This window comes from Pieris rapae, chromosome Z (genome assembly GCF_905147795.1).
Source record: "Pieris rapae chromosome Z, ilPieRapa1.1, whole genome shotgun sequence".
NCBI classification, from domain to species: Eukaryota; Metazoa; Arthropoda; class Insecta; order Lepidoptera; family Pieridae; genus Pieris; species Pieris rapae.
Window position 1 is genome coordinate 10732015 of NC_059534.1, and position 17229 is coordinate 10749243.

Genomic DNA, 17229 nt, shown 5'->3' on the forward strand with positions numbered 1-17229 from the left:
CATTGAATGTGTATATTTTTACGAACATTTGTACGCTACAGTTATACTTTCTTTATTCACAAGGAGAGGTTCTGATTTTACCACTACCACTGTATATCACGCACGGCCAAATTTATCTAAGTTTTTGTTGTTTTGTTATAGCTCAAAAAGGCTCACAAAATAAAGAAATGTCCTTTTGTGGGGACCAGCGTCTGTCAAATATTGCAACAATAGAAAAGGGTTTAGTTTGTAAAGTACTCTCTGGTACACTGGAACTTTAAAGAAAGAAACTCGTATAATATATCGTATGTTAAAGCTATGTAATACATTTGTTTGTGTGCAATAAACGTTTTAGTGTGAGATATAAATTTTAGTTTCAACACCACTTTATTAAATAATGAAATTATTATTTTTGCCCAAATATTCAGAGCCTGTTTCACAATGTATGGATAATTTACCAAATAGCTAGCAAAACATAAAATTATACGGAAGATAAAAGTTCCGAATAGAAACTTCGCGTTTCATTACGAATAGCGCTCTGACAGTCGTGAAACGCAAAAATACTGTTTATCCTACCAATAAGTAATAAATAGCTTATTTGGAACTTATTCGGACATAGTGAAACAGACCCTTAGTATATAGTATACTATACAACCAAGAAGCATAAGTCGTCGCCGGACAGGTGTCATAAAAATGCCTGTCATAGAAATATTCTCCTTGACGAGCTTCATACTAACCAGTGGGTAGACTTCTAGTGGGCAGATTAAATTTACGGCTGAGCCGATTTTTTGTGCTTATATTAAAAGTCTTTCCTTTTACTTTCATGGGTTCATAAAATTTTATTTGCCCTAAAAATTTGAACGACGCGATAAACATGCCTTAAAATTTTATTAAGTGGTCGATTCTTAATGGACTGTCTACTTTTACGGTATGGAACTTGTCTTGAAACGATTTATCCCTCTTGACATAAACTTTCTATAGTGAAAATCATATATCATTTTACTTAAAAATAAAATAATAATAAAAAAAGTGTTTATTCATTTTAAGTAGGTACATTTTCATTCCTAGGTGTAAGATTTGGAAACCCTTTTAAGTAAAAAATACCTCTGTCAGGGTTCCCAGCTCTTCCATGAACAAACTTAAGTCTTAATTACTTAAAATAATTACATAATTTAACCTTATTTTATTTATCTTTTTTCAACCGTTATCATCACGCCTGAGTGCATGAGTATGTGTGATATTAGGTCTCAAAAGCAACTCTAAAACTGCATAGGGCGTGTTCATAAGCCAGTCCTTTATTCGGGTTTTTAGGATATAGACGGTGAGCGGGTATTAACTTTAAACTGTGGTGGTAATCGTAGAACACGGTCAGATTTGAAAAATAAACACTTTTCATGTTTGGACTACATTAAGTACATATTACGGCAATATTAAAAAAACAAGTGTTTTAAATTTCAAATTAATCAGTCGGTAATGTAACGGATTTTATAGAAACAAGAGATTTTTCTAGAAAACTGCGTAAGTAATTAAATGTTTTTATTTTTATTCATAACAAACCCTTTTGTTTGTTTGTATGGAAATTTTCATAGTAACAAAACTAACATTATTTTGAAATGGCTGCCCTGTACAGTTTACTATTAGTCAGATCCGTCACTATTCTACGACGACAATGTCGATACATTGGAAAAAGCTACTAGCAAAGCTCTTAACCTGTGACGACATTGAAAACCAACGCAGTTTCGAATAGAATTTATTGATATTAACTTGATTGAAATGTACCCTGACAACACAAACATGTCATGTTTTTCATTATATTAAAAATTGATGATATATTATATTAAAAATTGTTTGAAACCCCGTGACAATTACATTTATTGACAAGCGATGTAATAAAATAATTACAGTTTTAACAGAATGGACTTGACTTGTGATGATTTGTTTGTTTATTAAAATAAAAAAGTTTTTATTAAACTTTTTTGATTTAGTATTCCCCAACCCGACTGGTCCCCGTGGGGAATTAGACCGACACCCTCCAAAATGATTGGAGGAAGCCTTTGCCATCTGGCAAACGGACAGGAAAAAATGGAAAAAAGGAACAATTGACGAAAAAAAATAAAGAATACGCTGTCATGTCCGATAAAAGGCTATTATATTTCATTTAGTAGATTCTTCATATGCATAGTTAAACGTCAGCCATTTTACATTTTTTATCAAAAAATCTGTATAATAAATTATGCTAAAGATATGTTACGTTATGTTTAAACATAAGATTTATTCAGTTACTTTTACTTTTTTACAAACAAGTATTTTCATACTTGTTTGTAAAAAAGTAAGAACACGAGATCAAGATCGTTTATTAAGCTCCATTTAAAATCAGTCTACAGTTTTTATATAAATTAAAATAAGAGTTAAGATCGGTATGAAATTGAAAAGTGAAATTAAAAAATAAGTACCTAATTCATGGATTTCAGCCGAAACCTTTTATTTTGGTCAACATTATAACCGGTATTTTTTTTTATAGAACAGGGGGCAAACGTGCACGAGGCTGGCCTGATGCTAAGTGTCACCGAGCCCATGGACTCTCTCAATGCCAGAGGGTTCGCGAGTGCGTTGCCGGCCTTTAAAGAATTGGTACGCTCTTTTCTTGAAGGACCCTAAGTCGAATTGGTAAAAAATATTTCAGTGGACAGCTGGTTCCACAAAGTGGTGGTGTGCGGCAAAAACTGCCTTTAAAAACGCTCAGTTGTGAAACGGCAGACAGGTGGAATTTCGTATTCTGCCTAGACGTCCGATGATAAAACTCAGCTACAGGTATTAATCGGAGCAAGCCCTCTGAACACTCTCCATGGAAAATGCGGTAGAAGATGCAGAGTCACCCCACATCTCTACGCAATGCCAAAGGAAGCTGCATAAATTAAGGATAGTGATTGGTCGTCGACGATTCGAACCTCTCTTCGTTGAATAAATTCAAATAGAAGGAGCTTTCGTGCTGACTGGAAGTTTCGATTATCTTATACATGTGAAATTTATTGCTAATTCACGAGAAATTTTAATCGTTTGATACTTCTGTGTCTGAAGTGTCAATAGTAATCAAATCATGGGTGACTGAGCTTTCAAACATGTGTATAAAAGTGTCTACATTAACTGCGTCCTTACCACGAACACAATTAATTAAATTCAAAAGCATGAAATTACCCTACAATACTGTGTTTTGACCGATGTTTCATGTTATACAATTCAATACATTATTATTAAATTAATTATTATATTTATTAATAATTATTAATAAATATAATAACACTCGATAGCTGAAAGGCAAACAGTGCAAAGTGGGTCGTCGCCTAATATTGTATTCTAACGGAAGAGTAAGTAAATACTGACTGACTGACTGACTTATGGCTTATTGTTATGGGGTCACGCTGCTGATGTCGAATCTGTTTTCATTCTGCAGAAGAGGGCTATTCGTGCAATCTATAATTTAAAATGTAGGGAATCTCTCAGAGATAAATTCAAGGAAATTAATATACTTACCTTTCCCTCGCAATATATTTATGAAAATATTATGTTTGTATACAAAAATAGTGATAAATATACTAGATTAGAACATACGCACAATGTCAATACTCGGAACAAACGCAGGCTGCAATTTCCCCGTACTAGACTATGTAAAGTTAGTAATTCTTTTTTGGGGAAAGGGATACTCTTCTTTAATAAAATCCCAGAGGCTCTTTTATCTCTGCCTTTTAATAAATTTAAGAAATGTATTAAAGAAAAGCTGTGTAAAAAGGCTTACTATAAAGTTATTGATTATCTAGTTGATAAAAGGGCCTGGGACTAGTGCTGGGCAGGCTGCCTCTAATTAATTTGATATATTTGTTTTAAATATTGTTTGATGATTTGCTTTTTTAAAAGAGTACCGAGAGTTTTTTACGCCGGCTTTTTCTCTCGGCCTACACCCTTTGTCTTTGCCGATGAGTAGGGATGCCTACAAGGAATTGATTGACGTGGAATAAGTGATACCTAGAAGATCTTATGTTCCAAAATAAACGTATTTTATTTTATTTTTATTTTATTTTAAATAAATAATAGTTATTTATATATAAACAGTAAACACATATGACATTAACTGCTTCGCATAATGTATGGTCAGGCTACATAAAGCATAATGTTGGCAACATTAAGCTTTAAAATCGTGGTTGGCGAAACTGAAATCAAGTGCGATATAATTTAAATTTGTGTCCCTAAATCGATGAAAGGTATACTACCTTTCATCGGTTTATTTATTTATTATTTTCATAAATGTGATTCTACACAGGGAAAACGTGTGGTAACATATCGCATGAAGACGGCCGTCTTTAAGAGGGCCGTTGTCAAAAGTCGAGAGAATATTGTCTCAATACAAGCAATAGTAGGGGAGCCCAAGAGGGGATTTCGGGATTTACTGAAGCGCGGCAGATTAATATACAGAGGGATACCTTGTACCCGGTTAAGTACCTCCACCAAATATGAGGCCCATATATAAGGCCGCCCGTGAAGGATACAGGATCAGATTAGTAAAAAAAAATTGATCATCAGACATTCTCGAGCGCGTCAGATTAAGGTAGTGTGAGTTAATCACATCCTAAAAAGTGTATATTCCACTAATCTGACAATTTGAGAGTGACGTAAAGAGAGGGGAGGGCAGCAAAGTTGTAAAAAAAAACGTCATCTTGACATTCTCGAGCGTAGCTAATTTTTTTTTATTTTGAATGAAATAATTCAAGAATATTGAAAAATATATAATCTGACGATTTCCGCAAGCCGAAATAACAAAATTTCGTCGATAAAGTTCGTACGATAAACGCGTGCAGCTGCGTGATGCATACATTTCCTTCTCCGCGTTTCCCTCAAAATTAGATTTCATGTGAATTTGAACCGATTCGGACCGATAGATTTTGAGAAATTTTGAAAAATCCAAAAAAATAACAATTTGTTTTTTTGAAAGTGTTTTTTTGCAATAACTTTTCAACGGCTTTATCCATCAACTTCAAAAAACTAATCCACCTTTAAGCTTGAAAAACGACGTCGATCGCCACCAAATTGGTCAAAATCGGTTGATTCGTTCGAGAGATATCGTGAACGAAAGAAAACCGAAAAAAGTGTTTCTATCACATAACTTCGACATTTCATATCGGATTATCGTTTTTGATGAAATTAAATAATTAGAGCTTAAAAAATGCGTCGATCGCCGTCAACCGCGGGAAAATTGCTTGATCCATTCAAAAGTTATTGGGGTTTGAAAATTTCAAAAATAGTGTTCTATGAAACTTCTATCAGACTTTCGAGCTGGTAGAACTCAAACACATACAAATATTATTTCTTTGAACTCAGCGAGCTCATAAGTACAATTTTAAGCGCCCAGGAATGGAATTGCAGGGATGGCCTTTAGGGTGAACCGTTTTTCTAATATTTTTTTTGTCAGATCAGGCAAATCCCTCTAGATAATCGTCAGATTATGAGACAGTATGTTTAGAATATAAATCTGAACCATATATATCTTAATCTGACGCGCTCGAGTATTTCAAAATGGCGAATTTTTTTTGCACATTATAATAATGGCTGCGAGTTTGCGTCATATCGAAATCGTCAGATTATTGAATGAGAGCTTTTTTTTTGGTGCACTTAACACCCCCTTAGAAAACCTGACGCGCTCGATTAAAATTTTTTTTTTTTCATTTTTAACCCTTACGTACAACCACCCCCATCATGCAAATGATCAGATTAACATACGTATATTATTAAAAATACGTAGGACATTGATGCTATCAATATCTGACGCGCTCGAGTATGTCCATGCAACAGTTTTTTTTTACATATTTAAACATCTATAGCCGCTTTCCCCACCGATGAAAAGGTATATATCATATAACATTTTTTTCTTCCTATCATCTAAGCTTTGCAACCCAATAGGTCTCCACGACGCTCGAGTAAATCCCCATTTAGCATCGTGGGCTCCCCTACCACAAGTGTTAATAGCCAACATAGAAATCGTTATTATATACTTTAACCAAGTACCTACTGCAAATACAAATCAATATATTAAAATGTATGATGCACTGAGTGCAGCTAACCTCGTGTAGCTTTTGCATTATATAGAGAATTAGGGCTGACGCAAGTGAGTTTTATTTTTATAGAACAGGGGCAAACGGGCAGGAGGCTCACCTGATGTTAAGTGATACCGACGCCCATGGACACTCTCAATGCCAGAGGGCTCGTGAGTGCGTTGCGGGAATTTTTTAAAAATTGGTACGCTCTTTTCTTGAAGTTTATAAAATGTTATCCTTAGAAATAAATTTCACGACAAACAAATTAGAAGTTAAGTATATATTTAGCTACTACTTCACTGTTTACAAAAATACTTTGTTAAAACTATCTAACGTTTGATGAAATTATTTATTTATTTTAGTAAGGGTTTCCAAGAGACATTATAAAAAAGCTTACTTTACTCTAGAAGCTTACAAAAATATCAAAAAACTTATGGGACAACCACAAACACACCATGCATATACTTAGTAACTTTTGCCAACAGAATTTTACCGAACTATAAATTTGTAATTCGAAAAGTTATTATTCAAAGGGCATTGGAAAATCATTGAAAATGCCAGTCAAAACTAGTAAAAAAATATATTTCTATATTAATATACATATACATATATATATGACATAATTGTCAAACACAGAGATCGTAACTAAATCGGAGAATTGCATCCTCGACAAACGCTTATAAATAAAGTAAAATAATTGTCTAATAATGAAACGTTTATTATTTTTAAAATAATTTGCTATTACATTAGATGCATCATGTTTTTTAATGTCACTAATAAGTGGAGATACTTAGCTTGCAAAGATCATTCTGTGCCGGTAATAATAAAATAAGACACAGCCCTGCTAGTATTGTGTGTATTCTTGTAATACATTAAGTTATAAGCCTGAACACAATAATATGTAAAATTTCAATTTTCTGAACGTGAACTTTCATTCGTTGAATTATTTAGAAATGTAAGAAGAATAAAATACTATAACGTTTTAATATCTTCATTTAAGTTCAAAATAATATGTAAAAATCATCTGATAATGTTGTCAACTGAACCTCATCTGTCTTTTTTTTTGATTTTTTTATGTTGTTTTGTTAATCTTAAAACTTTTATTTATAAAATTGTTTTTTTAAATATATTATATATTTGTATATAGAAAAACGGTAAGTTTGTATATTGTAAAATTTTACCTTAATCCAATAAATAAGGATTTCATTATCAATATTTATTTATTTCATTTCAAAGTTTGTTTGTAAAATTTGATTTGGATGAAGTCCTTGGCATTTATTTTTATTTTTCAAATCGAATTACACTGAAACGCCATCGTAAAGTTAGACAGTAATCGAATGTTACAGTCTCTCAGTTTGAAGCATAAGTTGTCTTTACTAAGAATATTAATTAAAATGTTATTTATAAAGTGGAGTTTCATTAAATATTCTAGCAAGGATATAAATAAAGAGTATATTAAAATTTTAGATCTAAGAAGATAACTCTCTGTTTAGATCGTTTTAATATTCTACAGCATGTTTATAAGGCTTTCGAATCCTACCTAGTAAATGTATACTGACATAATGAAATAAGAAGGATTTGTGTTCATCTATTTTTTTATTAGTTTAATCAATCCCACGAAATTGTGTCATCATTAGTGATACCAATCTTCTCCGAAATATTTCCGCACCGACGAATCGTACAATTTCATAAATATACGGGGATAATAAACGAAGAATTCTCTAATAGGCAACGGTGGCGATACGTCGTGAAGCGAATCACATCCTTTCTGGCGGAGAGTATACCGGATACGAAGAAGTATCTAAGGAACCTATGTACAACAATTTCCGATAACATAATTTTTTGACAATTTCTCTCAAATATTCCCTGTGTTTTAACAGAGAGCGAATTTGTGTCAATGTATAGTATAGTATCCAAATGCATTGCCGAATATTTAATAGTTTTTAAAACTTGGAATAAAAAATAATTTAATACATTTTAATATTTCACTGACAAATATGAAAATGTTATCAAACTCTGATCCTTGTTTAAACACGTTCGAACATAACTACAACAACTATTAATTAGTTTTTAGTTTTGTTTAAACGCATTCAAATACAAGTACGACTATTTAATTTCAAATAAGGTAACATACGATTATTTAATTTCTATGAACGGGTTTATATTTGTATTTTAAAACAAAATAAAGGTCAAACACCCTAGCGGTTTTATGGTATCTTATAAATCATAGATGAACTGTGATTGTAAAGTATAAATATGGCGGACTGAGAGAGAGAAATAGGTTAACACTGAAGCGAGAGCAGCACTTAAATAATGATGCAGGAATCTTAAGGATTAGGCTTGGAAAAGGGAAGGTTACTGACAATGAACGAGAGGAATATTGTCGTCTAACGATACGAAGAAAAAGTCAGGGACGGATCATTATCAAAAAAACAACCAATGATTTGAAAGCACGCTCTGAATAAAAACAAGACCTGCAGATAAATTGATAATAATGACGACAAAAATTTAATTTTCAACGTTAGTCTGCTTTAACAACCTCAGCTTGGTTCGAATGCTCCATCCTAGTGAAGGCTGCTCGTTTTTTAAATGGAATCGCGCTGTTGGCCTTAAAGGCTTTTAGCTCAGGATATTTTGGCGATTTTCAGCCGGAATGGGATTTTCTCTTCGGCTAGCGCAAGGGCGTCTCTTGCGAGACTCAGACCTTGGCTGGATCGTTGAAGGATAGTCAATTGCTTGAGGGGCACGATGGAAGCTCACTAGGGTCGGGTCTAGGGTAGGTACAACCAATGACCAATTTACATCTTTTATTGGCGTTTGTGCACTTTTGCAGCTAAGAGTCTCTACTCCAAAGAAAACGTGTTAGGAACGAGAAATAATATTTTTCATCGAAATAAGGATCAAAAGTTAATAACAAAAAACTGAAGTTCGTTAACTCCCCAGTTAGGTAGTGTTATCACAATTATTATTATCTATATTTAAGTTTTTCGTTAGGCTTTTCCAAATGTTTGAACGTCTACGTTGGATGTATAGGTGGTGTAAAGTTCACTCATAAAGTGACGTAACAATCACAACATTTTCACAACATTGGGCATAATAATACTCAGCGAAATTAATTATTTATATAACAGGCAGAGTTCAAAGTGAGTATTTTCGTTGTTGGAATATTATAGTCTGAATTATCTGTCTTAACTGTCATTCTTAATTGGTAATTAAGTATAATTATTTTAAGTTGTTTACAAGAAGCTTTGTTTATTTAAATTTAGATAGACAGTCTCTTGAATATTTTATCTGATTTGTGAAAGCGAAAACCGAAGAATCCATTAGGATGGTCATCGTGAGAGAATAGGAAAATATAGGATTGTTTAAAAGGCGAATCTTGAAATACCGATATCGCTAGAAATGCACCAGAGGTCACGAACTAGCTAAATTTTTACTTAATAATTGTGGTGACTGGTCGTACTTAAATTTGTGTATTCGTGTATGATATTCGTTATTTCTACTGCGTATTTGCGTGTTGTTCTCACGTATGTAAGTGCGCGCCCCTATTTCACCATACCTCCTGCTGATAGAGGACAAATCTTTGTCTTTTGTACAAACGTTGTGTAAAAGAAAAAACTTGGCGATCTAAAAGAGTGGCGGAGAGTTGAGAGTTGAGAGATTGCCAGTTCTTCTCTCTCGTTCTACACTCTGAGAACTGGCAGTAAATGTAAAATTAGAAGCTTTTTTGACGTTCATAATTGTACATTATGTTACCTACATAAATAAATGATTTTTGAATTTGAATACTAATAGTTTTTCTCTCCTTAGAAAAACACACACTCCACATTGGACTTCTAACGAAAGAATCCTTTGGAAATATTGACCATGTGAGTGTGACCTATAAGAAAATTTAAATGACAGTATCTTAGCTTGTTTTTAGTGTATGAGAAATATTTGTTATTAAAGTTTCAAGGAATCATTTAGTTTTTTTTTTGAAGTAAACAAATACAAGGGTCTGACCCTAAATTAAATCTTGCCAGGGTATATTGTAAAATTTACTGTTGTAATTCAAAACAAAATTTACTTTTAATTTTACACTTCCTTATATACAATCAGTTAAGTATGTGTGTTTGAGAGTGAATTGCAGAAACAAGAATTAGCGCTAAGCACTTCAAAAATTTATTGAAATTCGGAATATTGAATAATCATAGTTCCCCTCGGTTCTGAATACAGTTGTAATCTCACACCAAGATTAATAATGGATAGTTACATCTCGAGAGCTTACAATACTGAATACCTTGTAATAACAATTAATTAAGAATTCAATTTCACGGAATTTTTGATTTGATGTTTAATTGAACTTTCTGGTTACAGTGGGGAAGCCATATGGCCTAATTAAGTTTTAGTTCCTGATTCTCTAAGGGTGCGTCCACATCTGGCGAATGTGCAGCTCGCGAACCCTTTGCGAGGTGCTCGCGTGCAGTCACGGCAATGGTTTGGTGCGCTCTTTAGCGCAACTCATGCAAGGATCGTAAAAGGCGAGCACTATTTTTCTTTTAATTGTTACCAGTATTATATCAAAACAGATGGTAAGTTTCAAGATTGCTAAAAACGCGAGCGGCACGATAAAAAAATGTAGCTCGCAAACGGTTCGTGAGCTGAACATACACGACACATTCACCAGATGGGGACGCACCCTTAGTTGTCTTTACCTGGACTGAGCAGTATCTCAAATCGACTCATACTCATCGTGGTTTAAAATATGAAACTATTCACCACCATGGATATACAAGATCATTTATGGAAAACAATAACTGCAACATAAACGGACTGAAAAAACGCTACCGTTATATGAAACACTAATGTATTATTTTACAATGCTACTTATATGAAATGCTTACGTGTGGATGACCTAATAAATTTACTAAGTATGAATACCCATAAGTCATATGTGTTGCGGCCTAATTGGGGTTGTAAAAGTGGTTCCTTGTGAAGACTCCCTTGTAGCTATGGCACTCGGTGGGAAATACGTTACGGTGATATCAAAGGGGTGAGGAATAGATTAATATAATTTATTACGAATCTAGGATAAACGTATAATACGTCATTACAAAGCGTGGGGTATTTTTCCTCTCAGTGTAAATGTTTTTAGTTAAACGAATTCAAGATTTTCTGTTATGTTAAAATTTTATCATTTTAATTATAGCCACGCTTGAAGCTACAACTAAACACTAATAACAGATTAATAATAATATAATGTTGACCGACAATAGATCGCCACAAAGCAGGAGTCTTGAAAAAGGCTTATATCTTTGTTATTATTATTATTATATTGAATTGAACTTATATATTAAATTGAACAATGTAAAGTAATACAATTTCTCTTTAATCCATTCCATATTAATTTCAAATAACGAACGTTATATTATAGTAAAAGTCACAACTAAGAAAGGTAACATTGCTTATGTCAAGTCGTTTTGTAATGGTACGAATTTTATCGACATGAACCGGGTACCCGTGACCTATTTAGGCCCGGGAAGCCCGCAGATCACAGGAAATCCCACCTTAACCACAATATATAATACAGACGAGTTATGTCATGTATTGAATAATACTATATCATTATATTTAATCTACGAGGAATTTAATGTTCGGTTCGGTGCACCGGGTTTTAGCTTATGGATATAAGAATCCTTTCTTCGTTGCACATATGAACACCATATAATGCAAATAGTTTTCAAACCATTTGAATAAGTTTCCTCGTATATTGTAGGTTTGGTAAGATCACGTTATGCGTCTGTGGTTTGTAGTTCATAATTGCTCTTAGAAATAATATTACCGTAGTAAAATTTATCAACATATGCGGTATTCTATTACTTTGTTAATAATTGGCAAGATTATTTGGCGATTATTATTGTAGATTTGTGTACCATATTTGAATAATGGTCGTAGTACGACTTTTTAATAATAATTTAGTATATTACAAATTCTCAAGTGTTATTAGATTTCACTGCATAATATAGTTCAATATGAACTATATCTTTGCAACAAATTTTACGGCGCGATCACTTAAATCTCATACTAGTATTTTCAGTACACTCGTAAGAGCCCATATCCAAGAGTGTGTTTACACATTTGGTTGTGATATTACTAATAGTATTTGTATTATTTGATTTTTTCTTCACAATGTGTTTACAAGTTTAGATTTTCCTGTTATTTGAATTTAAATATCCCAAAGAATTTTAGATTGTTTTATTCGTTTTTTTTTTGGTTATATTGAGCAATGTCTGTGCTGACATGCTTTGATGATTCTATTAATATGATAACTGTTTCACAGTGTTAGATTTAACATTTACTGTATATTCGATTGTTTGAGTTAAGTTAATAGTTTAAAATTGTATATATTAATATGATAAATAAATTACGTTTGAATTCCAAGCATATTTATTATTATTCTATAACAATCGTTAATTAATTACTATCAAATAATTTTCTCTATACTGGAATAAACACACAGAGTTTTTGCCCTGTACCTTTGTTAGAATATTAACATCAAGGATATTGACGTATACTCAAATCTACTCAATAATTATTATGTGTAAACATATCTCTACGTTTATTAAGAATCTTAGTCACAAAATAATCGTCACATTTAGTCATTACGTCTCTGTTGAATACTATTTTGTTGTTACCTTCGTAGGGGCAGACGTTTGGCACACCATTGTTTAAGTTTACTTGGTTGTCTTTATATTAATTTATTTGTTTTATTTATACCGCAACCAAACAATTTCAACTGAATTATTTAAAGGTATTTCAATTTTATGAGGTGAAGAGAGCCGAGAATCGGTGCTAAGTAAAATGCAATGTTTGTTTTTGCCACGCACCACCACTTTGTGGAACCAGCTGCCCTCTGAAGTTTTTCCAACCAATTCCATTGAGGGTCCTTCAAGAAAAGAGCGTACCAACTCTTATAATGCCGGCAACGCACTCGCGAGCCCTCTGGCACTGAGAATGTCCATGGGCGGCGGTATCACTTAACATCAGATGAGCCTCCTGCCCGTTTGCCTCCTGTTCTATAACAAAATGCAAGCTCAGGTCCGAACTCGATAGAGAATCACTGTGATCGCCCTCTGCCCCATGTATTAGTCATGAAGTCTGTGTTAATAATTGAATGTTTAAAATGTTTTAAATTTACCGTTTCAAACGTTATCATTGAAACAATAGTTAATGCTTGTCTAATGATGTCCCTCGAAAGCTTTCTTTAAAGAGTATTGACAAAGCGCCGGCGGTAAGCTTTTAATGAAGCTCGTGGAGCCTCCCTTTGGGTAAGTGGTATCGAGTGCCAGGTTGTATTTATACTCGTATACGGAAAGTTCGTACATTTGATTCCCAACTGTGCAAGCACAGATTTTTGTTTGAAAGTTAGTGTTAAAGTCACAAATTATTTATTCATGTAGGTTACACAATGTACACTTATGAACGTCAAAAAAGAAATATACATTGAATGCTTTTAATTTTACATTTACGGCGGTAAATGGTTTGATAAATAGTTATCAAATCAATGGCGTAGAACGGAAGAGACGAACTGGTAACGAACTCTCCGCCAGTCTTTTTAATCGCCAAGTTTTTTTTTACTTCTGTAATCCACAGTTTTAAATAATTTGCTATAATCGTTAACCATATGTTTTGCTCAATTTCTTGTTATTAAGCATTTTTATGTATGCTGTTTGACCCTTAAAATTTTATATGTGTCTTGATAGATGTAAGATTTTTCTGGCATCGTTTCAATCATAGGAATGTGATCAATCCAAAAGATTAGGATGATTTAAATAATCGTCAAATTTATAAAAAAGATTTATTGATGAATCTACGTTTAACGAGAGATTTGATTTTTTTTGTGATAATTCTCTAATGGCGCGTGTGAGTTCGTTATAAAAACGAATACGATTTCCATATATGGGCTGGATTATCTTTTGCAGTCTGATTGGGTTGTACGCTAAATTTAGTTGTGATTCCAGTATTTACTGGTGAAAGTCACCATTTATTTTAAAATTATTTACATGTTTTGTTCATACAACATGGCTTCAAGAATATATTGACCAGATAGTGTCATAATATATAATTCCTTTAACTTATTCCGTCTCTCATGGGAAATCAAAACAAATACCCGGAAAAGCCCGCTTCTGCATCGCAAATATAGATTGAACCCCTGCAACCCCACAGTCATATCGTATGGAACTGGTTTAAAAAAATTACGAAATAAAATCAATAGTCTGTGACCAAGACGAGGTCGTTTCTGTGTCGTTAGTAAACTTAGCTGCGTAAGATTACAGTTAATTCAACTTCCTGCATATTACGCCAGTCTCTATAGTGGAAATATTACATAGCACTTTCCGCATGGTACGGTTTCCGGCTTTACATAATTGGCTGAATATAATTATCGAACGGGATATTCAATTTCTGAAGAAGTTAGCGAAAGGGTTTTCTACACTCTCTCGGGTGTTAGAAATCTGAAAAACGTATAAATCTGTTGGGGCAAGGTTATCTGAGTAAAGTGGAGAGACATCTGTCGTCACAGTTGTGCCATTTAGTAAGGAGCTAGGATGTACGAGTCTGGTACTATTTCACTAGAAAATTTAGGTAACACAATTTTACATTTACTGGCAGTTGTCAAATCAAGGTCCTAGAACGCAAGAGGAGAACTCTCCGCCACTCTTTTTAATCGCGTATAAAAGTTTCTTTTATACAACGCTTGTAAGTAGCTGCAACCATTACACCTTATTCCACATGACATCTTAAGTAATAAAGAATAATAAAATAAATTAAAAACAAAGACATAACTTTCCGATTGGTTACCGGTCGACCGCGAGGCGATCCAATAATGGAACGCGTTTATACAAGCAGTGTTAAGCTCGTATGGTGAAGTTTTTTTGAGCATCGGTACATCCACGTAGGAACGTACATTCTAAAATGAAACGAACTTCCAGTACCTACATAAAAAGACAAATGACTCAGTATGAAATTAAAAACAAGGCTTTCGTACAAAAATTATTCTAATTTCGAATCGCGCACCTATCTATATAGATAATTAAACCTGTAAATGCTAGTATTAAAATCATCAATTACATAGGATTTTTATCCATTCTGGAGTAAGCAATAAAATGTGCACAAACGCATACGGGAGGGACTTTCTCCTAAAATGTTTCTAGTAGAAAGTCCCTCCCCTGAGCGTTACATTATGTACGACGTTGCAACATCGAGATAACTTCTGCTGCAACGAAGTACATGTATTACTCGATCGGCCATCTGGCCGGCACTGACCTTTTGCATGCAGCTTTGCCTTGCTGCAGCCACAGAGTTAATATTTAGTCCTAAGTTTAATAACTTATCACTTCAACTATATTGTAAGTATATTTCAAAGTGCATAGTTGAGACTTTAAAAAGCTTTTATCGGTCTACACTAACAATTAACAACGGGTAAAGTTTGTATTCTATACAATATTATGTTTTTGAGGACTAATTTGTAAATATGTTACAATATATTTCAAAACATTTTGCGAGTTATCTACGACAAATCAAATATTCGAGGTATTACTGAGATGCCGATTCGATGTATTATTAATCTTGGAGGGAATACAAAAAACAATAAAAATCTTATAAATTACATGTATTTAAAAATTGTATACAAATCGCAAATTTCCCGGGCAAAAGTTATTTAAATCGTTTAAAGATAAGGTGTTCCATATGTATCTATGTCAGTAGGACGAGCAACAGGTCAAAACTACGTCACATAACTAGAATGGAACTGGGAAGGATAATTTCCAGCACACAATAGGTAATAACACGTATATAGGGCTGTATTTTAAGTCCATGTAAATCAGCATTAGTGGTCCTATTTTCTACATAAACGGCTTTACAAGAGAGGCTTTTTGGGAATAGAAACCATTTTTCAATCGTACCGTAACTTTTATAAGATCTATCAGGCTTACTACTTACTAAAGGCTTTTATAAAACTTTAATACAAACACGATATACATTAGTAAGGATAATTCACGTTTGAGTGTTTTTCATGAAACATGTTTTGTCTCTCTCTAATATTACTTATTCATGTCACTTAATATGTCATTGTGTCATCACATATATATATATACATATATATTTAAGTATTTTTAACTGTCATGGTTTTATAAAATAAAAGTAGTTTTCTTTAATTTAACTTCAAGCAAAAAGAGTGATGAAGTGGCGAAAATCATATCCAAATACTAACATTACAAAAATATATTTGTGCTATTAGTATCAGCTTTTCAAAAGTTCTAGGAATTTTATTAAAAAAAACAGCTCACTTTTTCTTTATAATGAGTTTTATTGTTATGAAAGCTACTCTTCATAAAAAATATCTTCATAAATGTACTGGCTTGCTAAAGATAAAATATGCAATTCTTTAAATTTATCTCAGACCAGAATAGCCTGCTTCGCGCTTTCTACCACATTTATCTACCATTCCTCTCTGCGCTGTGCCACTCTCTGCCATGTACCTGCTGTTTCTTTAATATGGTCTATCCACCTGCTGAGCTGTCTCCTTCTTTTACGTTTGCTGTACCTTGTATAAGTATTTCTAGCATTCAAAATATAGGACCAATTTTTAATTATTCTCAGGGCTTTAACATTTATAACCTATATATAAAACGTTGCACTATAAGGTCATCAAAAAATTCAAAAGTATTAATTAGGTTATCAAAGGAAACCCAAAGGCTTTTATCGCTTTGATACATTATTACCCAGAATACAAAACGTACTTCCGCTACATTTTGCATCCTCTTGTAGGGTTATTAATGAATTTTTGCAGTATTAGCAAACTTAAGCTTCTGTTTCATGAGCGAACGTCAATAAAATTTGATACCCGTCTCATTTGTATAATTCAAACAATTATATATTTATATAAGTAAATAGGTTTTTTAATAGGTGAGAAATATTTAAACCTGTGCTATATTTTTAAATGATTATATCTGTATGGCATTCTTAAAAACCTCTGAGTGGTCGTCTTTGGAACTAAATAAAAGTGCGAACACATTCAAAAATAAGTGATTTGTATGAAAGTCGATACGTTGGGATAATAAAAATTAAAATTATCAATTTCGACGAAGCAATCGTAAAATACGTGCTACAATAGATTTATTATTATTAA

At 33.0% G+C, this 17229-nt stretch overlaps 1 protein-coding gene across 1 annotated transcript in view; it reads right to left on the reverse strand.

Annotated features, from left to right (window-relative positions):
* The window catches only part of LOC110997579 (SCY1-like protein 2), a 71895-nt gene that overhangs the window by 25607 nt on the left and 29059 nt on the right, over positions 1-17229 (reverse strand). The gene's annotated exons all lie outside the window — the stretch shown is intronic.